The sequence below is a fragment of the Puma concolor genome, chromosome D2 (assembly GCF_028749965.1).
Source record: "Puma concolor isolate L17-30 chromosome D2, mPumCon1.1.hap2, whole genome shotgun sequence".
Taxonomy (NCBI): domain Eukaryota; kingdom Metazoa; phylum Chordata; class Mammalia; order Carnivora; family Felidae; genus Puma; species Puma concolor.
Window position 1 is genome coordinate 22981020 of NC_141677.1, and position 27059 is coordinate 23008078.

Below are 27059 nucleotides of genomic sequence, written 5' to 3' on the forward strand. Positions count from 1 at the left end.
AAATACCCATTTTCTTCAGATCTACAGATTCAATGAATTCCCCATCATAACTTTTTCAGTTTCTTTTTAAATGACAAGCTTATTCAAAAATTTGTAATAGATAAAAAGGATCTAGAATATCCAAAGCAATCTTGAAAAATAAAAACAAAGTTGGAAGACTTACACTACCTGAATTTAAGATTTATTATAAAACCACAATAATCGAGAGAGTACTGGTACTGGTGTTAAGGTAGACAAATAGATCAATGGAACAGAAATAGACCTATACTTAAATCTTTAATTTATTTATAATAAAGGTACAAAGCAATTCAATTGGGAGAACAAAGTCTTTTGAACAAGTTGTACAGGACAACAGCATGCCCGTAAGGAGAATAATGAACCCTCTATTCCCATTTCATACTATACACTAGAAGTAACTCAACTTTACCAGATACTTACAAATGGCCAATACATAAAAGGGTACTTATTAAGCATTATTAGTTATCAGAGCAACACAAATTAAATCCACCATGAGATACCACTAACCACATACTGGAAAGGGTAAAGTTAAAAAGACAGACACAAATCAAATGGTGGCAAGAATGTGAAACAACCAGAACTCTAACACATTATTGGGGGATAGAGGGGGTGGGTGAAATTCTACAGCTACTTGGCAGTTTTTTATAAAACCACCCTACAACTCAACAATCTCACTCCCAGAAGTTTAAACAAAAAAATAAGAAAGCATATGTTCATGAAAGAATTGGTACAAGAATGTGCACAGATTTATTCATAATAACCAAAAGCAGAGACCACCTAGGTGTGGATCAACAGATGAATGAAGAAATAAACTGGTGCCTCCATCCAATTAATATCTCTCAGCAACAAAAAGCAACCAACCACTGTTCTACATAACAAAACATTGAATCTCAAATACAACAATATGCTGAGTGAAAAAGATCAGAGCAGCAGTTGCCTCTGGGAGTGGGGTGAGGTGGGGAACAAGTGAGAAGGGGCATGAGGGAATTTTCTGAGGTGATCATAATGTTTTATATCTCAACAAGGGTCACTTGTAAAAATTCATCAAATGATACACTTAAATTTTGTGCATTCCACAGTATGTATGTTTTACCTTAAAAAAGTAGACACACATTGACCTCCAGTTAAACTGGTGTGCACACCTCACTTTGAAATGCATAAAAAATAGGATGGAATGATGGGTGGATAGAGAGACTGGTAGATAGATACACAGGTAACAAAACAAATCTAGAAAAATGTTAATCGTAGTCTCTAGGTGATGGGCATATGGGCATTCACTGTGCACTTCTTTCAAATTTTTTGTATATTTGAAAATTCCCTTGGGGTTCAGCCAAGGGCTCTGAGCGGCCCTACCAGATGGCAGCAGTAGTCCTAGGGGGAGATACCACTGGCCCCCAGCGTATCTTCCCCAATCAGACTGAGGAATTAGGGCCACACCAGGGCCCTATGGAAGGCACTGGGGATTGGAGCAGCGAGGAGCCTGAGGAAGAGCAGGAGAAAACAGGGGCAGGCCCAGCTGGCTACTCCTACCAACCCCTGAACCAAGATCCTGAACAAGAGGAGGCAGAGCTGGCACTGGTGGGGGATGGAGAAGATGTAGTTGGTGATATTGAGGATCGGACCCAGGCCCTGGGCTTCATTTGCCAGACCTGCCATTAGAGGGCGAGGATGAAGAGGAGGAGGGAGCCACAGGACCTGGGTAAAGGGAGCATGCTTTCATTTTGGAATAATGTTGGAGGAAAGGGACTGGGTAGAGCCAGTAAAGGGGAGTCATAGAGGAACACCGCGTTCCTAAAACAACGGTTTGTTATCTAAGACTTTACAGACTTCAGAATCCAGGTGAAAGGCTATTGTGCTGGACTTGGGTTGCAGGTGGGCTTGCCTGGAAATAACAAGATGGATTTGGCCACACTGCTAGCCCAAGGGTTATGGGTTAATTCAAAGAATGGGGGAGTGGAGCTGGTCCCATCGTTTCTGTTCTCCCGCTTTTTGTGATTTCAGAACATGTGGAGTTGGTGAAAAGGACAATGGCTGGAGTAAGCCTGCCTGTGCCAGGGGTTCCTGCCTGGGCTCTGGAGATATCAGATGCCCAGTGGGAAGATGTGGTACAGAAGGCCCTCCAAGCCTGGCAGGGATCGACCCCAGCCTGGAAGTGACTACCAGCATAGGACTGAACACATCCCTGGTTGTAAGACCATCTTCATATTCTCCATCTCCCTTTCCACATCAAGGCAAATCAGACTGCCTCTCAGAGACCCACTGTATTCAGTTCTGTACATATAGGGACGTTGGCCCAAGCCCAACCCATCTTAGCATGTATCACTCTGTGGTGAATAAAGCACTCCATGTACACAGCCAAAAAAAAAAAAAAATTCCCTTAATAGTATGATGGGAGGAAAAAACTTAAACTATACTACAGGGTAGACCACTTTTATTTCTATACGATTTTCACATGTAAGAGATTACCTTCTCACAACAATTCTGTAAATATAGACAAGGCTGGCATCAACCATGTTTTACAGCAGAAGACACTGTCTCATAAGGAACCTCGCCCAAAGTGTCAGGGCAGTAAACAAACTCATAGTTCCAGGGGCCATGAGACGTTTTCAATGTTTAATTTTTTTTGAGAGAAAGACAGAGCATGAGTGGGGGAGGAGCAGAGAGAGAGGGAGACACAGAATCCAAAGCAGGCTCCAGGCTTCGAGCTGTCAGCACAGAGCCCGACGCGGGGCTTGAACCCACAAACTGTGAGATCATGACCTGAGCCAAAGTCAGACGTCCAACCGACGGAGCCACCCAGGCACCCCACAGGACTTTTTCATAAAGGGCCATGTAGCAAGTATTTGGGGCCATACAGTCACTGCCACAATTATTGTACCTTGCTTTTTGTAATATAAAAGCAGGTGTTAGACAATTTGTAAATAAATGGACATGGCCTTGCTCCAATAAAACTTTATTCACAAAAACAGGCAGGGGCCAGTTTGTTGATCCCTAGATGATAATCCAGGTGTTTTCATTACAGAAGTTATAGAAAAGGATTGATTTTAGAGTCAGATTTACCTGTGTTTTATATACTCCATGGAGTTACTATGACACCTCAATTTGGTAACTCTTATAAAGTACCTAGCATTGTACCTGTTTTAAAGCAGATAATAATTTTTTTTACTACCTTGCCTTTTTCTCATTTGCTATTTTTGCCACTATACCTGGTGGCCTGGATGAGTTGCAATAAGAAAAACAAACCGCTTAATGCTGTTCAACCAAATTAATCAACCATGGTAGACTTTTGTTCAGGAAATCTATAAACGATTGCACTGTCAATGGAAATGCATGATTGTTCCTGCATTTTCTGGGCCAACTTTCAGATAGAAATTCACTGAGGGCCCTCCAGGTTTTCTACTCTATTATATCACAGGGAGGTCCCAGTTACTCGCCCCCATTCCACACCTGAGTAAACAAATTGTTTAAACACACACTTTCTCTCGGGCCACTTCTCTAACCGGCATGATTTCATTTACTCCCTGGTGCCAACCTGTGTGTCCCTTGTATCCAAAATCCCACTGAAAATTGAGTGAGTGGCACCTCTACACTCTTATCTTTGGCTTCTTTCCAAAACCTTGAAGCAACTGAGGCAGCAAAATGCTAATAATTCAAATTTATTCCTTTCTACAGAATTGTGAGGATGCAAATTACCCAACCATCCTCTTGCTCAGTATGTCAGTGGGCAAAGTTGGAAGGGTAGAGCCAAACATTAGGTTACCAGAGAAGAAACTTCTTCCATTTTCTCTAAAGACTTACAAAATAATACCACAATAATGATAGGTCCCTTAAATGAGCATTTATTATGTCCCAGACACTATGTTAACCATTTGATTCCTTTATTTACAAATTCATCCATATGTATGAAATACTCACCGTGTGCCAGGATTTACATGAATTATCTAATGAATCTACATCAAAATCATGTAAGGTAGATGTTATGACTCCTGTGTTACAAACTGAGTACATTGAGTCTAGAGAGTCATTATGTTCCCAGTGCTCCCTTGGCCCCTGAGTGGCAGAGATACAATCTAGCAGAGATGAACCTTCTGGAGACTTAACAAATATTGTGACTGCATATTTGAGGTCACTTGTTTAATGTGGTTCTGTATTGCTTTGCCCTTTTCCAGCATATTTGTCCTGTCTCTGCCACTTAGCTATTATCTCTGTAAAGAACTGGTCCAAGAGGCCCACCACCTACGACCGTCCCCCATCCCTCCCCACTGCTATGTGCACAGTGGAAAATCAATAACTTTTGTTGCTTTTTGCCCTTAGCCCCCCATCACCGTCTGTTCAGGCAACTCATTTCCCAGCACACCCCCTGCAGGATGTTTTTTCACTTTATTCCCAGACTCTCTAGAATTAATCTGCAGAAGGCAATAGAATCAGAGACTCCCCCTCCTACGAAACACTCCCTCAACTTTGAACTTTGCCATTACACTTAGCAATCTGCTGTGCCGCTCAGACAAGGAAGGACTCTGGAGGACTGACAGAAAAAGAACGAAGGCATCTGCCTATATGCTACTGGAGAGAATGAAGTGCAGTCTGGAGAGACACCTCCCCCCAGTGCACAAGTAGAATGCGTCAGTCACCGGGGCTGAAGTCGCTGCATCCTCCTCTAGCTGGGGATTCTTCTCTTTCTTCCCATTTTCCCCCACTCAGGCTTTTACACCAACTGAGATCCTTCTGGGTAGACTCCACTTCTCAGATGTGTTTCTGACATCAGCTAATAACACTGGGTACATTAACTAATTAGCAACAGTAAGGAGTTCGGAAAACAAACAAGCATGAAGCAATGCTATTATTATGTGGCTTCTGCCTGACACTGTTGTCCTCATTAAGCAGGCAGGGATGTCAATATATCTACGAAGGAAGGCAAAGTAAAATCCTTACTGCAAGTGCCAGCTGGGTTCAAATTCCTTTTCCTGAAATCAGACATAGCTACTGCTGCAGTGAGACTTGCAGCTGATTTCTCCACCCCCTTTTGTTTCAGTTTGATTTTTTTTAAGACTCTCTTCACTGCTATAGCCGTGCAGCCTCATTTTGCATTGCTTGAGAGTCTGGTTTATGAAACTTTCCAAACAGCAACTCCTCCAGTTCTGGAAAGACCCAGAGAAAATCATAGTATTATTTTCACTTTTCTCATCAGTCGGAATTCACGGCACCTTCCTGAAAGGACTTATTGCCACATCCCTCATGTATCACACTGTAGGTAATATCGGCCTACTTGTGTGCTACCTGTTAAAAACAACTCTTCTGATTAAGCAAAAGATGAATATAGAAAGGCCTTGCCTGATTCATGTGCCATTGGTCCTTTCTCTCTTTCCATCCCTCTCCCCCTCCTTCCCTCTCTCCTTCCCTCCACCCCCTCCTCTCTCCCTCCCTCTTCCTCTCATTCATTCTTTCACTTATTTGAAACTGAAGCTTAGGAAGTAGCTGTTGCAGAGGCCTTTGGCTCTTCTCCCTACTCTGCAGACCCAGCCCGCTTTCCCACTGAACATCAGAGTCCTTCGATCTCCAGCTGGGACCTTCCCCTCTTCCCGCTCTAGTCTCCGCCGGGGGCCATGCCATCCATACCCACAGCTTCAGTTATCTCTTGCACTAGATGACTCGTCCCAGACTCCGCTTCTGAGCTCCCCAAATCCAAAATTCAACCGTCTATACGACATCTTCCCTTGGAAGCGTCCCACTCCACCATGTCCAAAGGTAAATGCAAGGCGTGCCCCCCACCGACCTACCACTGTTTCTTTGCTTAGCGAATGGCACCTGCATGCACAAGACGGAAGCTTCCCTCCCCAGCCTTTCATCATGGGCCACGTGCTGTGGCCTCCTTCTCCCTTTCAGCTTCATCGTCTGCCAGGCCTGCCCCTACCCGCTGTCTCCATTCTTCACCTAGATGATGCCTCTCTACCTTACAGTTTCATGTTCCTGCCATCCTGACAAAGTAAGCTTCTTCCGTTGTAGGATTCATAGCTTCACATGCCTCCCTTCAGAGGACAAGGCACAGCTACAACTTTCCATTTCGTGTGTGTCACGATGTGATTAACCTCTAAACTTCCCAGTGCCAGGCTGCAAACTCCACCAGAAGGGGCAATGTCTGATTTTGTTCACAGCTGTATTCCATAGAGCTTAGAGTGCCTGACACTTGAAAGGAGGTTCTCACTAAGTATTTCTTGGAAGGAAGGCAGGGAGGGAGGACAGAAAGGGGAAATAAAAAAAAAAAAAAACTTTATTAGGAAAGTTTTAATAAAACCAACTTTAGTTGGTATAGCAGACACTGGCTAGTTATTCTCCACACAATTTCCATTCTCTTGCTGGGCACATATCTCGACTTGTGTTCTCAGTCTCCCTGCAGCCAGGTGAAGCAATGTCACGGACGTCGGAAAGGGATGCACACTGATGTGACATATGGCACCTCAAAGCCTGGCCCTTAAGACTCCCACACAGTCTTTGTCCCTCTTGTCCTGTCCCTCTCTTCTAATGGCTGTTGACCCCTCTCCAAGGATCCACTGAAGGACTCCAAGGACCCAGTAGAGACGGAGTTTCAAACCACGTGGGGTCTAGACTCCAAATAACTCCACGGCCCCTCCACCAAGCCACACTGGTCTGTGATGTGAACCTTTACTGGGTCAAATTTAGGGGTTGTTTTAGCAATCAGGCTACACTAACTTGCAGAGTTGGGAAGAGACAAGATAAAGCAGTTATCACCCTCCACCTGTGAATTTTCTTACACAGATTATTTTGCTTTTCTAACCTGGAAAAGAGAAAACAATTATGCTATGTTTGGGGATCAAAGGTACGTATGCTTCAACCTGACAAATACAAGTGGTGAACAGTAACTGTACTTTCTGGTCACGGCAACCTCAACAGAGAAATGCTAAGCTTCTCTAGGCCAGATAAAGCCGTTGGGCTATTAAGGACACAGTCTGTTTTCTTGCTGGTTTCTGTGTGTGTGTGGGACAATATCACGAACAGCAACCACAAAAGGAGTGCTTCTGATAGAGCAGTCTTGGGGAGGAGGGACCAGTTTGGAGCTAGTCTGCCTCTAACACCTGGGAGGGGTAGCAGAAAGCTGGGCCCCCGTTGGGGATGGGGGACCTGGGTGCCAACCTTTCCAACCTTGGGAAGTCTGAACACAAATGAATTCAGAAGTGGAAGTTGCTGAGAGAATAGGTCATAAATGTTCTCATCACAAGAAAAAAGAAATTATTAAGCTATACAAGGTGATGGATGTTGACTGAACTTCTGTGGTAAACATTTCTTATGCTCATATGTCAAATTGTTACATTGTAAACCTTAAACAAAGTTATATGTCAGTTATGTCTCAGTAAAACTGAAGAGAAAAAAAGAGATGTCATAGGGTAGTCCCAGAGTGACCACTTGCTAGGGGAATGGCCTCAGACAAGTGACCTAACCTTTCTGTTTTCACACTTCTAAAATGGAGAAATGAGGGCATAGAAGAAACTACTCATAAGGTTTTTATGGAGATGACTTAATATTTGTAATATTTGATTTTGAAAATTAATATTTGATTAAAAAAGACTAACAGGGGCGCCTGCGGCTCAGTCGGTTAAGCATCTGACTTTGGCTCAGGTCATGATCTCACAGCTTGTGAGTACAGTCCCGGTATAGGGCTCTGTGCTGACAGCTCGGAGCCTGGAGCCTGTTTCGGATTCTGTGTGTGTCTCTCTCTCTGCCCCTCCCCTGCTCATGCTCTGTCTGTCTGTCTCTCTCTCTCTCTGTGTCTCAAAAATAAACAAACATTACAAAAATCAAAAAAATACTTAGAGAGCCAGGACAATTAATTTCAGTTGTGTACTGTCCAATTTAAATGGGTCCTACAATTTTTCTTAAAGAGAAACTACTTTTGAATCTCTAAGAAGCTCCTAAGCACCACAGAAGAACCAAGAGAGAAGAGAGGTCAAAAACGACAGGTGAGAAGGCATGTGAGGAGGGCGACTCTTCGTCTGCTGCTAGGTAGGAAGTATTTGGAGACATCATTGCAGGCACCAGATTGATAAACTGTGCAAGTGTTAAAAACTTCGCTGCTCATTACTACCCAGCTTTTGCGGAGGTTAAGCCATAACAGCTCCCTGAGCACTGGTACCGTTCGTTATTTTCACAGAGAAAATGTGCAACAAACATTCAACTCATTGATTTTACCTTCCTAATGACAACCAAGACTTTCTATTTAGGATTATGATTATTTTAATGTGCATATAGTATTTCTCTGTAAAGCCACTTGCGGGAAGATTCCATACCTCATTTATCTTTCATGCCCACCCAGCACAATATCTTGTACATAATAGGGACTCAATAAAAGATGGAAAGAATTAATGAATCAATAAAAATATGGATCATCCCTAAGTCTACCCATGAATCATCTTTCTCCCCAATTTGTAGAATAGTACAATCTGAATTTACAAAACTCAAATGTGAAGTACAAAATAATGATCTCCTTTCTATGGTATTAATCTTAAACCCTTTTATAAAAGGGGATTATAGAAATTTTAGCCACTTCTTTCGCATTAAATTTTTATGAACTTGAAGGATGGCTTCATTTTGGCCAATTTACTAGAAAGGATATTGAGTTCATAAAAGAAGTCTATTTCCTCCTCTGATATTGTGGCACACAGTACACAAGTGAAGAGTTCTCCATAAGTGAAAATGCTGACTACCACGGTGCTTTATGTCCGTACCTGTTACACTTCCATGCCAAGTGCCTTAGGTAAAGCCCTACAGAGGACACTTTGAAAAGATATAGATAAAATCTTCATTACACTGACAAGTTTCTCATCTAGCTCCCACCACAGTTACTAAGTAATTTCTCTTCTCTATGGAGACAATATAAAAATCAAAAAGAAAGTGTTGACCCCTCACTTGCATTCCAAAATTATATCATTTACCAGGAAATATCCCATTAACTTTTGAGAAATCTAGGAGGCTCTACAAAATGAAATAAGTATATATTTCTGCAAAAGTATAAAAGAAAAGCAAGTTTACTTCAGATAAAAGAGCGTTTTGAAATGTTTTATTCAGCATGACGCAAGAGTATTCTATGGATATTTAATAAATAAACTAAAATATACTCTCAGGCGTTATATAATTTATAATAAAATTGACAAAAGGAAACACTGACATCGATATAGGCACTATTATTTTGCCCCAATTTTTAAAACATTTGCAATTTGAAAAAGATGGTTTCTATTATCCTTACAGCACAAGAAAACAATGACATTTTATTTTAGCATGTATGTTCATCATGTAAAAACATGCCTACAAGAGTCCTGTTCTGCTAAATAGGTTCAATCCTGTTGTCAGCAAATTCCCAAATCTACCCCCTGCTGGGCAGGTAGGCACTGAACTGTAGCCTCCCCGAGTACAGCTGTTGAATGCGCTCCCCACTCTCGAGTGATGTAGACTCCAGCACATAACGGGAATACACAAATCCTGAGTATTTCTCAGAAGCATACAAAGCTATTTATATAATGATCGATCTTCAGTGCAATTCAACAAACACAAGACATATCCACAAATAACTATCGTAAAAGATCTTATAGGCAATTACAAACAGAAAAGGAGGTACAAAAAGCAGCTATGATATCCGGGGCAGACGTCCTTTCGAGATCAAGGAAGAAAGCCTCTGTGAAGGAACAGGTTTTGGAAGGTGGGTAGGGTTGAAATGAATATGCCTTTCTCTCCTATACAGGATGGACCACAAAAGAAAGGTCAATGGTGTAATGTTGCCAAAATCATATGCATGTTTAACAGGATGTTCAATGAGACCGCTTCAATCTCCCTCTTGGCTGAGGGCATAAAAAGCTGGTGGCGAGTATGTCTACCTTGCAGAGTGAGTTATTAGACGTCTCAGCAGCATTTGCAAAGGCAGGCTCTGAAAGCCAGTTTTGTGACCTCAGTTTACTGCTCACCTCAGACTGTGAGAGGTTAGAAAAGCTGAGAGGAGACAGCTGCATACTAGACAGGAATCACTCCAGATGTCATTGTGCTCTGAGTAACCCCCACTCCCACCCCCACAACGACTGCGAGAGCAGAGCTCAGGGAGTTCCTTGGAAGTCTGGGGTTCCAGAAGCTGCGTGCATCTCCACGCAAGTGACAGGAGGCAGCAGGCAGGAGAAAGAATGAACCAGACTGCACTGGCAGCTGCCTACAGTTCCCTGTGGCACCTGCTGCAGGGCCTATGTGCCCAGGTGTTGCTTGTGATCAGCTGTGGGCCCCAGGGGTGAAAATGGTCTGTCTGCAGCTACCAAAAATCCAGTTCAAGAGGGCCTCCAATATTCCCAAAGGCTGAGGGAAGAAAAATCAGAGGCCAGCCTGTGTCATGGGAAGTACAGTCGAACGTTTTCAGAAGGGACCCCTAAAAGCTGCAAACAGGCAGCTTTAATGCTGTACACAGCACAAAGAGGAGACACTTTCAATTCCATAACAGCCAGAGGAACCACCTCCAGATTACATCAGCGATCTGTCCTGCCTCTGCTCCCTCCACCTGCTCCAAGCCCAGAGTGGCCAGCAGCTGGAAGAGCTAGTGGGGGAGGGAGGATAAATACTCAGTGAAAAAGTGAAAAAGGGATTCCTGTCCCCTGCCACAAGCTTCCAGTCGGGCTCAAGCTGGAAGGAGAGAAAAGGCTTTAACTTTCTATGAAGTTCCAAGTTGTTGTTGTTGTTGTTACTACTATTATCGATATACTGGGATGAACCTGTTAATTTCCTAAATGAGAGTTTTCTTGTGACAGAGTGGCCAGAGGCCTTTTGTTATTGTGAGAGTGAGCCAAACAAGTTGTGAGACGAGCTCTAATATTTTACCAGGGCAGCAAAGAAAACCAAACCTCAGAAAACATTTTCATGAGCAAGAGGAGCACTGAGTACAGCAGTTTCTGACTCAGAAATCCTGCTCGTTCAAATACTAGACACATATATTAAATGGGCTATAGTAATCGTAATTTACATTTTGGTTTCTGTTAAGATAGAAAATATATAAAAATGAACTACTGTTACATGCAATTATATATGGATGAATTTTAAAAACATTATGTTGAGCAAAAGAAGCCAGACTCACATATATCTATGATTATAGTAAAAACAATTGAACTGTACATTTTCAATATGCATATGGTGTGATTTGTGAATTATATGTCAATAAAACTGTTTTAAAAAGCCAGGCATAAAAGAGGACAAGCAAGATGATTTGATTTATGAGAAGTTCTAAGTAAGAAAATTCAACATCAGTGGTGCTTGATGAGTAGGGATGGGAAGGATGGACTACAAAGAGGAATGAGGGAAATTTGGGAGTGACGGGAAAGTCCTATATCTGAGCTATGCCATTCGGTACAGGATCCGTATGTGATGATTTAAACTCATTAAAATTTAAAAAATTAAACAAAATTAAAGATTCATTTTCTCGTCCACACCATCCGTGTTTCCAACGTTCAAGAAAACAGCGATATGTGGACAGTAAAGAACACGTTTTATGGTTCTCAAAAGTTTCATTAGATAGTAATGTTCTATCTCTATATCTTGATTTCACTAGTGGTTATTTAGGTCTTATTTGTCACAACTCACCAAAATATACATGCAAAACCATGTATGCATGTGTGCTGAAATAATAAAATTGACCTAAAAATTGATCTTGAGAGAAAATAGCCCTGACAATAGACTGCTGAGATCCAGGGAGAAGTGTGAAGAGAAGTGGATGGTGATAGAGAGGACATTTTTGAGAAGCAGGAAGGCAGGTCAGGTCCCTAGAAAAGGCAGGAAGATTTCATGCAGGACATTTGCAGCATTCGGAAGACAGAAAACAATCGCATTAACTGACCAGACGTGAGTGGGCAAGAAATAGTCTGAGACCTAAAAGAGACTTCTAGAGAACATTCACTTTCAGGGGAAATGTAGGTCCTGGAAGACAGATATTAGGCATAAAGGTTATGGAAGGCACCTCAGAGAAAAATGAATCACTGGGCCAGGATTCAGGTGGTTTAAGAAAGAGCAACTTTACTGGGGCCAGCAGAGAAAACCAAATGCCCTAAGGGTTAGAGAAAAAGTCATAAACCAGGCCAACATCTGAACCCTGGTATAAAAACACATATGGAAGCTGATCTGTTTGTCAGGCTAGTTTAATAGTGTAAGCCTATTTCCAGGGAACATGGAAATTCTGTGCAGAGTTGGTGTTTCATGTAATAGTTTGAACTTAAAAATAGATGTCAGAGTATGCGTTTTTTGGAGCATGCATTGTTTCTTGGCTGAACAATGGATCCAGAAAAAGATATAAGTGAAAGATTGAAGTGCCACCTATGAGGTGGTCAACATCCTGCAGAAAGAGTGGATGTAAACCTACACGAACTTCTGTGGTTTTTATGGAAGGCTTATTGGTACTATTGGAGGGGAACAAAATGGCAGGTGGATGACGCCACATCAACGACCAACAGAAATAAATTAGACCCTAATTTCTATAGAGAATTTTGAGGAAGGAATATTTTATAACATCAAGATTTTATATATATATATATATATATCAAGATATATGTATATTTTATATATATATCAAGATATATAAAAATCACATATATAAAATAAAGATAATCACCCAAAAGAAAACTAATACATCTATTATCATGGTAAGGTTTTTATTTAAAAAGCAATTGTATGCTCTTTATCCACATATACAATTAGTTCTGTTGTCCTGAAGTGAAAACACTTATCTAGTTATCATCTCCTAGGTCCACATCTAGCCAACAAGCATGGATTGGGGATTCTGATCTCTGGAACATTTGGTCTGTTTCTTCTCCTTTAATGATCATAGCCCTGGTTCTGACTCATCATGTCTGAGGTGGACTATTGCAGTAGCCTCAATGCTGACCTTCTTACTACCAATCCCGTCCTCCTGAAATGCTTCCAGGTCACCCCAGGATGGTCTTCCTGAAGCATAACTCTGACCATGCCTAATGGTCTATCCACTCTGCCTCTCGCTCACCCTCAGTGTACACACACCGGGCTGATTCATGCCTCTTAGCTTTCACTACTGCCCACTGCGTCTGCCTGGAACATCCTTTATATGTCTCATCACATGGTTAACTTTCCCTCACCCGTTCCACTTGAGCCCAGGTATCATTTCATGTGGAAGGAAGCCTTCTCTGAACCACTGGGCTGGCTGTGTACACTTTTTCTTTGCCCTTATAGCTGCATTTAGCACAACAGTAATGTTACCTGTTTGGGTTTGATCTCAATTCCTTGAGAGAGAAATGTGTTCTATTCATTTCATAACACTTAGTACCTAAACTGTGGATGATCTAAATATAATAAAATCTTTTTAAAAATAATATGACTGTCAAAAATTATAAATATAATAGGAATAAGGTTGCCAGATTTAGCAAATAATATGCAGGACTCCCAGTTAAATTTGAATATCAGGTAAACAACAAATAATTTTTTAGATTAAGTCTCAGATATTACATACACATATTTATACTAGAAAAAATTATTTATTGTTTATCTGAAATTCAAATTTAACTGAGCATTCCATACTAACCTGTCAACTCTAAATAGAAATTTTCAGAGAGCTTAAACAACTATTTTATTCTTCTTTATTTAGAGTGACCCTTTCAGACATATAAAGTACTCTGAGTTTCAAAAACTTCCATCTTCTTAAACTGATTGAAACCCCGGCTCTAAATACATATTTTTATTAAGTCTTTTTAAAGTTAAAAATTTGTATTTACAATCTATATCAGGAGAAAAGAATTCTCTTCTAAGTGTTTTTAATCTAAACAATAAAGTTTTAAATTAAAATAAAAAGTCTTAATTTGATTATTTCAAAGAGGTAATGTGTAAATTCAGTCTTCTACTGGATATAAACATCTGTATTCTCAAATGAAGTTTAAAGTTTTAGAAACATTTATAAATGTGCCATAAGATTTAAAACACATCCTTTGAAAAGAGATGAATTTAATATAAAAAATACTGGGCCAGGAGTTTGGAGACCTCATTTCAGTCATTAGCTGGAGATGTGAACTTGGGCATGGCACATAACTCATCTTTCTCATCTATAAAAGGAAGAGGGATTATTACATGATCTCAGTGACCCCCTTTTCCAACTCTGACAGTCTATAACTGCAGGAAGCCAAAGCCGTGGGCCCTGGTGGGAAGGAATGAACACAAGCTATGAGTCACAGACCTGGGCCTAGGCCCGAGTCTTCTGGGCAACTTTGATAGTTAAAGTGTGCCTGATAAAAAGCTTCTGCACAGCAAAGGAAATGATCAACAAAACTAAAAGGTAACTGATGGAATGGGAGAAGATATTTGCAAACGACAAACAAATAAAGGGTTAGTATCCAAAATCTGTAAGGAACTTATCAAACTCAACATCCAAAAAATAATGCAGTGAAGAAATGGGCAGAAGACATGAATAAACAATATTCCAAAGAAGACATCCAAGATGGCCAATAGACACATGAAAAGATACTCAACATCACTCATCATCATGGAAATACAAGTCAAAACCACAATGAGATTCTACCTCACACCTGTCACAATGGCTAAAACTAACAACTCAGGCAACTACGGATGTTGGCGAGGATGCAGAGAAAGAGGAACACTTTTGCACTGTTGGTGGGAATGCAAACTGGTGCAGCCGCTCTGGAAAATAGTATGGAGGTTCCTCAAAAAACTAAAAATAGAACTAACCTATTACCCAGCAATTGCACTATGAGGTATTTCTCCAAAGGTTACAAAAATGCTTATTTGAAGGGGCACATGCACCCCAATGTTCATAGCAGCACTATCGACAACAGCCAAAGTATGGAAAGAGCCCAATGTCCATAGACTGATGAATTGATAAAACAGATGTGGTGTATATATATATATACCATACACACACACACACACACACACACACACACACACACACACACAGTGGAATACTACTCAGCGATCAAAGGAATGAAATCTTGCCATTTGCAACAATGTGGATGGAACTACAGTGTATAATGCTAAGCGAAATAAGTCAGTCAGAGAAAGAATTATATCATATGATTTCATTCCTATGTGAGATTTAAGAAACACAACAGATGAACATAGAGGAAGGGAAGGGAAAATAAGATAAAAACAGAGAAGGAGGCAAACCATGAGAGACTCTTAAATACAGAGAACAAACTGAGGGTTGCTAGAGGAGAGGTAGGTAGGGGGGATGGGCTAAATGGGCGATGGGCATTAAGGAGGGCACTTGATACAAGAGTTTTGGAAGTAGATAATAAAGATAGTTATATGACATTGTGAATATAATGAATGTCACTTAAAAGTGGTTACGATGGCAAATTTTACATTATATACATTTTACCACAATAAAAAATGAGGGGCAGAAAGGGGAAAGTCTTCTTTAGTAAGTATGGGCGGGGGAAATGACAACCTCTCAGCTACAAGGCAAACTGCAAGGGCACTGGGAAGAGTGAGGAGGGGCCACCTGCGCCACCTACCGACCTGTGGGATTGGAGCAATCAAGTGCTGAATTCTCAGCGGGGAATCAAATGAGGGGCAGTGAGTACAGGAAGTGCACTTCTGCCAACAGCATCTCCACAGGTACAACAGTGGCATGGTCCTGTGACCTCTCCTTTCTCCCCCTAGCTGTTCCCCTCAAGCCCTCATTCTCAGGGGCTAGCTAAGTGAAACCGCAGCCCTTATGTTGAGCAGATAAGCAACAAGGAAAAGCAGATACTACTCAAGTAAAGTGCTAACCAGGTATAGATAACCCCAATAGACCTTTTAAAATATATTGTTAAAAATCCAACCATACTCTGATATTGTAAACATAGCATTCGTGCTGAAATTCAAACTTGGTCATTGTAATCAAGTTGCATAAGGCAGGTCCATATTTAAAACCCACAGACTTCAATTATTTTAAGGGGCACACTGGAGGCCAAAAGGAGAAAGTATGTTGAAACATGGCTTTTGTTGGAGGGCTCAGACCCCAAAATGGATTGTTACAACTAGGTAATATAAAAATAGAGAAGGCCTTGGAAAAAAGTTCAGTGCAGATATTATGCAGCAGGGCTTTGGAAATGGATTGGGCTTGAGAGATAAAGAAATCATCTATTTTCAGACTCAAATCTATGCTTGGAGTATTTTTTAAATGTTGACTTTGTCTTGCCTTTTAATTTTAAATAACTTCCACCAAAGTCTTCCCCAAAACAATTCTACTTTTAATTACTCTTGGCTATGGCTTAGAACCAGGGAATTCTGGCTACTAAGAAGCAACAAGACACATTCATTCATTCATTCATTCATTCATTCATTCACTTATTCATTCATACAACTGTCAACAAATATCTGTTGATCATCTTCTACCTATAAAATTATTCTGCTTTTACATGTGATTAGCAGTGTAAATTTTATTTTTTTAAATATTTATTTTTGAGAGAGAGAGACAGCAGGGGAAGGGCAGAGAGAGAGGGAGACACAGAATCAGAAGCAGACTCCAGGCTCTGAGCTCTATCAACACAGAGCCTGACACAGGGCTCAAACCCATGAACCACAGGATCAAGACCTAAGCCAAAGTCAAATGCTCAACCAACTGAGCTACTCAGGCACTCCAACAGTGTAAATTTTAATTGAGAAAGACTACTCTAAACTTTGGGTGATTTGCCAAGAGATCCAGACCCTCTATTGCCATCTGAGTTGAAATAATCATAAATATCTGCCTAAAATCTAAGCTTCTGGGGGGTAGGAAGTAGAATATCTTTTTATAAGATTCTTACCTGTTATATTTCAGTTCAATTTGGATTTGGCAACACATTATTTTATTCATTTCTATGTCACAGAGTCTGAGCAAAACATTTTTCTTTTGCCTTTCATTAATTTGGTTTATAAACATGGTCTCTTTTTTTCCTCCTACTCTGTAATGGCCTTTGTACAGCTATTGCAGTAAGGGAAATATTAAAATGCAAACAGACAGTAGGTACAAAAGGTACCTATTACCTTGCAAAAGGTAATAAAGAGAGTTCTGCCAAATATTTTTTAAGTTGTTAAATAATCACGTCAACTAACAGAATAAAAAGGTCATCTGGGAGTAATTTTCAGTCACTTTAAAACCTAAAGACTTTGTTTCACCTTTCATACATATAGAGAGAACAGATATACGCTCTCCAAATCAGAATATATACTCCCCAAGAATTGCACAAAGGGGCACTACTGACATTTGAGAAAGAACAATTCTTTATTGTGCAGGACAATTCTGTGCATTGAAGGGTGAAGGGTTATTGCTGACCTCCGCCAAATGATGTCAATGGTCTCCCTCCAGTCACTGCGGCAATCAACACACCTCCAAATAATACCCAAAGACCACTAGGGAGGTCATATTAGTCCAGTTGAAAACCAATCTAGTGAAATTCTCCATAGGTACATGTCCTAAATATATTTGTAGGGCAAGAGGAGAACCAAAGAAGATAAACTTAATTGAGCCGGAAAAACTTGTTTGTGGTCTATTTCCATCTCAAGTATCTGCACATGACCTTTCTTTTATTATTGACAAAGTTGGTTAAAAAGAAGAAAAAGAAAAAAAAGAATATCCACAGCTGCCTCTGAATCAAAACAGTCTTATACAAGGTAGGATAGGGCAGTAAGGAATTCCTATTCTGGAATAGCCTTTCTCAATCCTTTTGTTTTCCTAGCACACCCTAGTGTAGGTCCCAGAACTACTAGCAACCGAACAATAGCAGACACACTGACTCACAGTGTCTATGATAGCATCGGAAGTTGTCCCAATCTCCATGTGGATACACTTCTGGCCAGAGTGACTATCGAGGACAACTGCCTTCACCATATCTCTTACATACCAACAAAGCAAACTTCTTGTATATTCCAGGAAAATCACTATCTTTGCCAATGGCTTCATGTTGCCAAGCAGTCTCTTTTAACTAAGAGTCACTTGGTCCCTATTCTCCATTGCATTTCATGACCCATTATGTTAGACAGGATGTCAGCAGACAGACATTCTAGAGATGGCATGAAGACCCAGAATACACATTTTACACAATGCTCCAAATTTAGCAGTAGTCCTGTGAAAGGCTTACAGTGCACTAGAGGTCTATAGCACTGGTTTCAAACAACTGTCCTACAATCGTTTCATAAAAATTACCTCTAATGGTGGTTTTGCAGAAAAATAAACTTCAAGATACACGCAAGCATATTAATATTAGTAAGAACATATTAGTTCCTTGTCCATTCCATATTTCTTCCAGGAATTTTACATTTTGAGAAGTTCTTCTGGAGCTTTTCTACCATATGGAAAACTCAGAAGACAACACAAGTCTGATTTAAGGACTTGGTCAAAAGCATTGAATTAAGTCTCTCCTATCTGTGATTCATCATATTCAGGGTGACCACACATCCTGGTTTGCCCAGAACAGTTCCAGTTTTGTCTCCTCTTTTAATGTAATTATTAACAACACTCCCTTTTATTCTCAAAAGTGTGGTCAATTATGTGGCCACCCTCATTACACCTTGAGTCACTGGAGATAGATAACAAAGTCATAATAATGACTCTGTCACTATTATTATGCATAAGAGGGTCTAGATGGCTAATTTTAGAGGAAAAAACCAATCAAGTCTTTTTTGAATGCCTGTAAGCTATAAAATAGTTTATACTGACTCTTCAGTACCTTTATTCAAAGGTAGAGATGGCCCCTATCACCAAAATAAAAATAATCAAAAGGTGAATAAGAAGAAAATTCAAGTCAATCCCATTGAACATTATTGAGCACCTACTATATTAATATTCTGGCTTTAGGGAATGAGAACAAAAAAAAGCTATCATTCCTGTACTTGACCTTAAATTCTGTCCTTACAATTTGATGGAGCAGACAGAAATTAAAGCGGAGGTATGATTGATATGCAGTGCAGTATAGCAGTTATTTCCCCCCATTTCCAAGCTGTGAACCTTAGTAAAGTTAGTGAATCACTTTGAAAATGTGTCTTATCATATGGGAAATCTAGATAATACCTCTTATAGGTTCATTGATTCTATTCAACAAGTCTTCCCTGATTGTTTCCTACATGCCAAGTATGAAGTGGTTACAAGGATTAAAGAGATATTAACAGTGATGACACATGGTAAACAATGCAGTTTTAAGACATTTATTATTACTTCATTGTATTCAGTGTACCATTTCAATGATAGAACAGTACCTGCAAAGGGATATATGACCCCCAAAGAAGGGCTTAGATCAGCTAGAGACAGGAAAGAGGTATAGTTCAGGGCTACTTCTTAGACAAGATGGCACCTCACCTTAATCTTAAAGGATGAGTAACAGTCATGTTAATAAGAGGATAAAAGATATCCCAGCAGAAAGAACAGAAGGAGATATGAAAAGGTAATGTGTCAAAGGGGACTGGTGTAAATACAAGTGAGATCGTAGTAATTTCAAAGTAGGCGAGTGGCAAGAAGGGAATCTGGAGGGCTGGGTGGAGGCCAAGTGGTAGGTCTTTGTATATCCAGATAAATATGTTGGGTTGTTCCTTTAGGCAAATGGGGAATTACTGAAGGGTTTTAGCAAGTAAAAGACGTGGTCAGACTCATGTTTTAGACAAATACATCTAGAAGTATCAGAAAGATGGATTTGAATTCAGAGAACAATAGAGGCAGGTAAAAAGAGTCTGTAGGCTATTATGTTGATAAGACTATACAATACATATTGGGAAATAATATTCGAGTATGTAGTGATTCTGTTTCCCTTCCACATCTATTTTTAAGTCCTGTATGTTTAAATAATAGATTCCTTGCAGCACTTACAGTCATTGGTAAATAGGAAAGGTTCTGCCTTTCATTTCACCCTGTGAGCCACATTCATTCACCACTTGTGTTCTTTATCACATGTCTTTAATCTTGGCTAAAGCCCTTGCTTCAGTAACCAACTCTAACAATAGAGTCACACTCTGTGAATTTAAGTTTTTGTTCCTGAGGCAGGCTGTTGCCTGCTTAAAATATATACATAGCAAGTAGATCATGAAAGATTAATGAAGTTAGGGTGGGCCACTGTGGCATGCAAGGGAATGACTAAGGTAAATCAGCAAAACCCACATAAAGAACTGGGTCTTGGGTTTCAGTTCAAATAGGCTTAGACACAGCAAAAGGGGTAGAATAATGAGTGTGACTTACCAGAGGATCAGGAAATATCAGGTTTGTTTAGTCTTCATGCTACTACTTACCATGTGACCTTGAGAAAGCCTCACTTCTCCCATCTGTTGAAATGGATACAACCCAAATCATCAGAAGAGGAGGAGGAGGAGGAGGAGGAGGAGGAGGAGGAGGAGGAGGAAGAAGAAGAAGAAGAAGAAGAAGAAGAAGAAGAAGAAGAAGAGAAGAAGAAGAGGAGGAGGAGGAAGAAGAAAAGGAGGAGGAGGAGAAGGAGGAAGAAGAGGAGAAGAAGGAGAAGAAAGAGGAATGGAAGAAGAATGAAAAGGGAACAAAAAAAGAGTAGATTCTTTCACTGGACTAAGAGCAAATCTTAGAGGTTATATAGGGAAATAAAAATACTTTGAAAAAACTTGAAGTGGTATGCAAATGTAGACCTACTTCAAATTAATTTTCGTCCTCTCCACTTGATTTGTATTTTAACCTTTGCAGCTCACCACATTCTCAAACCTTCTCCCTTGGTCTCCCCTTGCTTCCTGCTTCCAGCGTGGCCAAAAAAACTCCCACTGTATCACAGATGCCTTACCATCTAACATAAACTGAGTTCTCACTCCCACCTCCTTGCTTCAGTAGAACTCTAGGTTCCATCCAACTTGCTCCAGCTGACATGTCCCTGCATTTAACTCCAGTTGTGACATTACCGTCCTACTTTTCATAATTTCACAACTATACAAAACCTCCTGAAGTCCTCTGTCTTGTCTCATGATGCTACCCTATTATGACAACTAGTCTAAAGCCAGAATTTTGCCTTATAATTTCTTTTCAACCCCACCAACTTTGATTTAGCTTATGGGCAGGACACACAGTAGATCATTTGAGAAAGCCTTGTTCAAAGCTTTGTTGAATCATCCAGATGATCACATCTATCCCTGTAGTTCCACAAGGATATTGAAGATAAATGTGCTAATATGTAAGAGGTGCTTTTAGCTCTTGTAGGAAAGAAACTCTATCAATCCGAGAGATTATTATTTTAGCTGAAAGGCCATCAAGCATCTTCCCACAATTACTTATTTATAGCTTTAGAAGCTTTTAGCAAAGCACAAATCAGCATCTTCAGTTAGGTCACCCAAGTTCTACATTTATGAAGTAAGGAAGACAGTATGTAAAGAGCAGCTGATGGGAATTGGGGTCTATGAAAACAGTAGGTGTCATATAACCATAGTAAGGGAGAGGCTGCAGTTTAAGCAAAATCATAATAAGAGATTTTGAGAGAGGTTCATTTGGAATGAACTTGGAACCTCAGTTTTCTCATCTGCAAATATGAGAGGGTTCAACCTGACACTCTAAGTTCCCATCTGGGTCTAACATTCTATGCAACCAAATCAGCAAAGTAAGTGATAAAGAATATACTGGAAAACTAACAGAACATTTGATGAAGGTCATTCTGAGAATCATCCATAGACTTAGGGCAACATTTATATCCCACATTCCAAAGGGGGTAACCAAGTCGACAAAACACTACATTTGAATCAAGAAACTGAGCACAGATTATCAAAGACGACAGCAGTCAACATTTGTTTCCAGTAAAAATTATAGAAAGGTATCAGGAGAGACAGACAGATGGGCACATTCTGATGCTGGCCTGTACATGTGTGGGCATCTCACGGGAAAGTCCAGGGCAGTTCATACCCACAAAAAGTAAAGAGTAAAGTGAGCTTCCTTGACATTTTTGTTGACGAACCATGAAGATAAAAAAACCCACAAGGTGATTATTTTAAAAGCACTTTTGCATCAATAGGTCTTATGACATAGAATGTAGGGTTTTAGTGGCCTCAGAAACCTCCAGAGTTCAAACTTGGGAGGTAAAAGGAATGGGCATATCAGAATTGAGCCTGCTAAGTATTTTTTAAAAATAACATATCCAGTATGACACTCTTGATTGTACTCACCATGGGCATTTTATGATTTAAAAAAACACAAGGGCATGAAATTTTAATGTTTTTAAAAGGGTTCATGGCTTAATAAATGAAAAAGAGAAGAAAAATACTGATGGCATCTAATCTTCATGTCCAGAGCAGCGAAGTAACTTTCCCAAGGTCACCAGGTTAGCCGGTGGCTTACATATAGAGCCAGACTGGAGCCCAGAGTTGTTCTAAGTGCACAGAATAGGTGAGCACCACCCACGTTCCTTCTGGGAAGAACATATTTACATAAGCAGTTAGACAATACAGTTACTAATGAGCATTTTAGGCCTTCATTCCAGCAGGCACCCTTGTTTCCATCCTCGAGGAGGCAGCCAGCATCAAGTTCAGAGAATGCAATCAGCATCACCATGCCCTCTCGGGAGCCAGAACCCACATCAGCAATAAGCAGCTATATCTCTTTTTCCAACTGCTTCGCTTCCTCCAGTACTCAATTCTGAATGGCTAATTGAATTGCATTTTCATGCAGTGAGTGTAGGCAATGAACTCTTCATAGCTGTTTATAAAGTCCCTCAAAAGCCTGTTTGGACCATCACTGAATTAAGCAAGCATACCAAAAGATGGAGCCCAAGCAATGAAGCTGTCTGAGACACAACCAAGCATGAGTAGAGTTCTATCAAGTCCGGAATGTGGAGCCATCCCTAGATTCTCTGCTCAGCACTCCTTTGAAATATAGTTAGCTTCTACAAACACAACTCATCATTTTTCAGGGTGCTGTGACTTGCTTTAGTAGCTCAGTACCAAGACAGACAAGGCTTAAGAAGATATTTATCTAAAAAATTTCCCCCAAAAAGCTGTTCTCCATCGTTTTCCTGTTCCTCAGTTAACTTTCAAGGGACTTGATTGCTTCATCACTATAACATGACATCATTCCCTGTGGTGCCAGAGTTGTAAAAATGATACCACAACCCTGAGAACATGGATTTACTGGCAATGTCCTGTGACACTTGTTTCCAGAAACTCCATCAGCACTGAAATCACTTCCTAAGACTTAAGAAAGGCCTGGATATGAGACATGCTGAGTTTCCCTGAATAAATCAATACTATCCTCTCCTGTGAGTCCAATAGAAAGACCTGGGTGGTTTCCAACCTCGTTTCCATGGGGATAGAATGGACTATGACATTTTGGAAACCGCATCTATTTGCACTAAAAATGCAGATGCAATGGAACAACTCTACCAGGGAGGTTCTCCCTGTTTGGTAGGAGGAAGACATGTCTTAATTCGCCTTCCATATTGTGAGAAAGGCAATTCAATATCACTTCCTATCCAGTCCCCAGGAATAAGCACTGCTCTTTATATTGAGACTTCCATGTGTTTTATTGGATAATATTAACATCAAATGCATTGGCAGCCCAAAAGTTCACTAGACTCTCCACAACACAGGTGCTTCCTCTATAAAAACAGATAAAATTTCCCACCCTACTTTAATCGCAGGACTGTTGAAAGATCAAATAAAGTAATAGATGCAAAACTTCTTTGAAAAACGAGAGCACCATATGCAAATATGTTATTAATAGTATACATTAATATTTCATCACTCTTGAGTTAAAATATAGGATAAAGTTAAAGTAAAAGAACCTTACTACTTTGATCTTCATATTCTTTTTCCCAAAGGCAAAATAAAACTTTGGAAACTGCTAGTCCTACTTGATTATGATGACTGATAAGATTATCTATTTATCCAGTGTGGTTCCAGATCTGCTTACATGCAAGTCATAAGCAGTCATATGAAGTTGTAGAAAATTGTATGAAAGTTTTGGAAATTCTATTTAACCATCTCATCTGGCCCATAGGAATATAATGTCATTAGGAAAACCATTGTTTAAAGGTGTTTTGTTTTGTTTTGTTTCCTGACCAATGCATTTGACTAACCCCCTTGATTGGACATGGAGTGGCCAATGTCTCATGAGCTTGGAAGTCTACAAAAAAAGTTTTGACACTAGTGGAAGGATGATTGCCAGAAAAAGGAGGAAAAGAGAACTGTGGTATGTAGATACAGGAAAACAAGAGAATACCAACCCAGAATTCACTGATCTGCAGCGCAGAACATCCAGACTCAAGACAGTTCAATGACCAAAAGTTGTCATTCCTCACAAGATGCCTGACATGGGGTGGAATGGGTGGTCCACAGGAAAGCAAGAGAAAGCTACCCATCTGCTTTTGGACTCCAAACTGATGGGTCATTTCACTTCTCAGATCTTCTCTGGAAGAAATGAGGCTATACATAGGGGGACCATGTCATTTGTTGTCCAAATTGGGACACTACTGAGAGTGAAAGGTTGCTACTAATAATTATATCAGGTCCATAGATGTGAACAGAGTTTGCTCAGACACTGCATGGGTAATCTTCTGAGTTACATATATTGTTGTTATGAATTGAATGTGTCCTTGCTAAATTCATATGTTAAATCCTAACTCCTAATGTGATGGCATTAGGAGGTAGGGCTTTGGGGAGATAATTAGCTCATGAGGGGGGAGCCCTCAGGAGCAGGTTTGGTGCCCTTATAAGAAGAGACCAGAGAGCTAACTAGCTTTTGCTCTGCCATGTGAGGGCACAAGAAGGTGGCAGTCTGTAACCTGGAAGAGAGCTTTCACCCAAATGTGACCATGCTGGCACCCTGCTCTCAGACTTCCAGACTCCAGAAGTGTGAGAAATAAATTTTTGTTGTTTAAGTCACACAGTCTATGGGACTTCATTTTAACAGCCAGAATTAAGACATGTTCTCCCCTCAACACCCCCAGAGAATTTATTAAGACAGAATATAGTCAATCAACTTAGGGAAAAGAGAGAAAAATAATAAATTCTCATGCCCCCATTTCCTGGAAGAATCAGTTTTCTAGAGTTTCAAAAACATCTTTCATAACTCAAAGTTCTAAGTTTGGAATCAAAGATCTGGATTTGAATTCCAACTCTACTATATCCTAGCTGTGTGACCCCAGGCTAAGGGAACTTAACTTCTCTGAGCCTTAGTTGTCTCATCTGTAAACACAGGGGAACAAAATGTGTGCCTTACAGGTTTGTTTTGAGGATTAAAGGAGTTAATACATGCAATGGATTCATCACAGGGCCTAGAACATAACAATTGTTAACTTGTAATATTATCATTAAAGTGTAAATTCTGAAACAATATTTAGCACAAAAGCATCCCCTTGTCCAACCACATACTTCTCAATGATGCTTCCTGTGTCTCTACCTTTCTGACTCATTCTACCTATTGCCTGTCAGCCTGTTTGCCAAACCACCTGGGCCACCCATTGTCTCCACACCATGCTCTATCCTACCTAGCTCAAGGATTGCAGTGAAAATTCAGAATGTTCAAAAAAAGCCTAGACTACATCTAAAGAGCTGATCAATAAACACTGTTCTAGTGGTTATTTGCAAAGTAGACATTGTTAACTACTGTCAGAGCAAGTACGCCGAATGTTCACACAAGGTAGAGCCATTGTTCCTCCATGCAGGGCTCTGAGGCTGCCATCTTCTCAAATGGGGCGATGGTGTAACAATTGCTATTACCACACGAATGCTGATTTTTCTTCAGACCAGCTTTTCTTCCGCTTTATATGAAGGTGTTAAGAGTTAGGTGCCCTAATTGCGCAGAAGAAAGCTGGTCTACAAGGTAGTTTGGATTCCCTGAGGATGAACTTTCCAGAGGTCTTCTGTAGAGGGCACCAGGTTGACAGGACCTAGTACTCTGTGACCAGTACCTCCTAGGCCCCTTTTTGATTCAGGCTGGCACTGATAGCAGGGCACATGCCAACACTCATGAAGTTAGCCATTTCCACTGCACTCTTTATTCCAAGACATTTGTTTTATTCCTTTTTAACTCCAGGAATTGACCAGACACGGAGGAATAAGGAATATGGTATTTTCCTTCCCAAATAATAATAAAATAAGAAAAATGGACAACTTATAAAAAAACACATGAACAATCTGAACAAGAAAAAGCTGAACAAGCAAAAGATCAAATATTACAATTCTTGTATATTAAGGTTGGGGCCTGGGGGGAGGCCTTGCAGGGGATCAGGAATAAAATGGTCATCAGCATTATTCTAAGATCTTATAGTAATAAAGAGAGCACAACAAGTCCTTGCCAAGTGAAATTATCCCAGTGTGGCTCCTCCGCCGTTCTGAGGAAGCCATTTACAGGATGAACTATTACAGCCTTATGAACAAGTTGAATATTTGCCCAGGCCTTTCTTCCTGCGTTAAGCCAACTCCATCATTGAAAATCCCCTTTTGTTCCCACCTTCGGACAATGGATGGCCATGGAGATGAAGCTTCCTTCAAGACAGTGTGATAAGGACAACAGAAGGTAACCCCAATGCTCTTTAAAAAATTACCCAGTCACGGGACGCCTGGGTGGCTCAGTCGGTTAAGCGTCCGACTTCGGCTCAGGTCATGATCTCGCGGTTTGTGAGTTCGAGCCCCGTGTCGGGCTCTGTGCTGACAGCTCAGAGCCTGGAGCCTGCTTCGGATTCTGTGTCTCCCTCTCTCTCTGACCCTCCCCGTTCATGCTCTGTCTCTCTGTGTCTCAAAAATAAGTAAACATTTAAAAAAAAAATTACCCAGTCAGAAGGCTGTGTGTATGTAAGGGCAGGGAGTATGCAGAAAAGTTCTGTACATTCTGCTCAACTTCGCTGTGAACCTAAAACCGGTCTAAAAAATAAAGTCGATCCATAAATTAAATAATAATAATAATAATAATAATAATAATAATACCCCATTTCAGGTACTGATCACAGCCTAAATGCCAGAAATTGTAGGTAAAAAGGCAACATTTTTTTTAAAAAAGACAAATGAAGAACACTAAAAATGGAAATGTAATTAATAGAAACAAATCTTTAAGTAACCTAGGGGTAGTGAGGTGGGTGAAGAGTATGGGG

General features: G+C 40.3%; 1 protein-coding gene and 1 pseudogene across 1 annotated transcript in view; one reads left to right on the top strand and one right to left on the bottom strand.

Annotated features, from left to right (window-relative positions):
* ANK3 (ankyrin 3) overlaps window positions 1–27059 on the bottom strand; it is a 690167-nt gene that overhangs the window by 362768 nt on the left and 300340 nt on the right. The window lies entirely within an intron of this gene.
* LOC147575942 (male-enhanced antigen 1-like) lies at window positions 1285–2174 on the top strand (annotated as a pseudogene).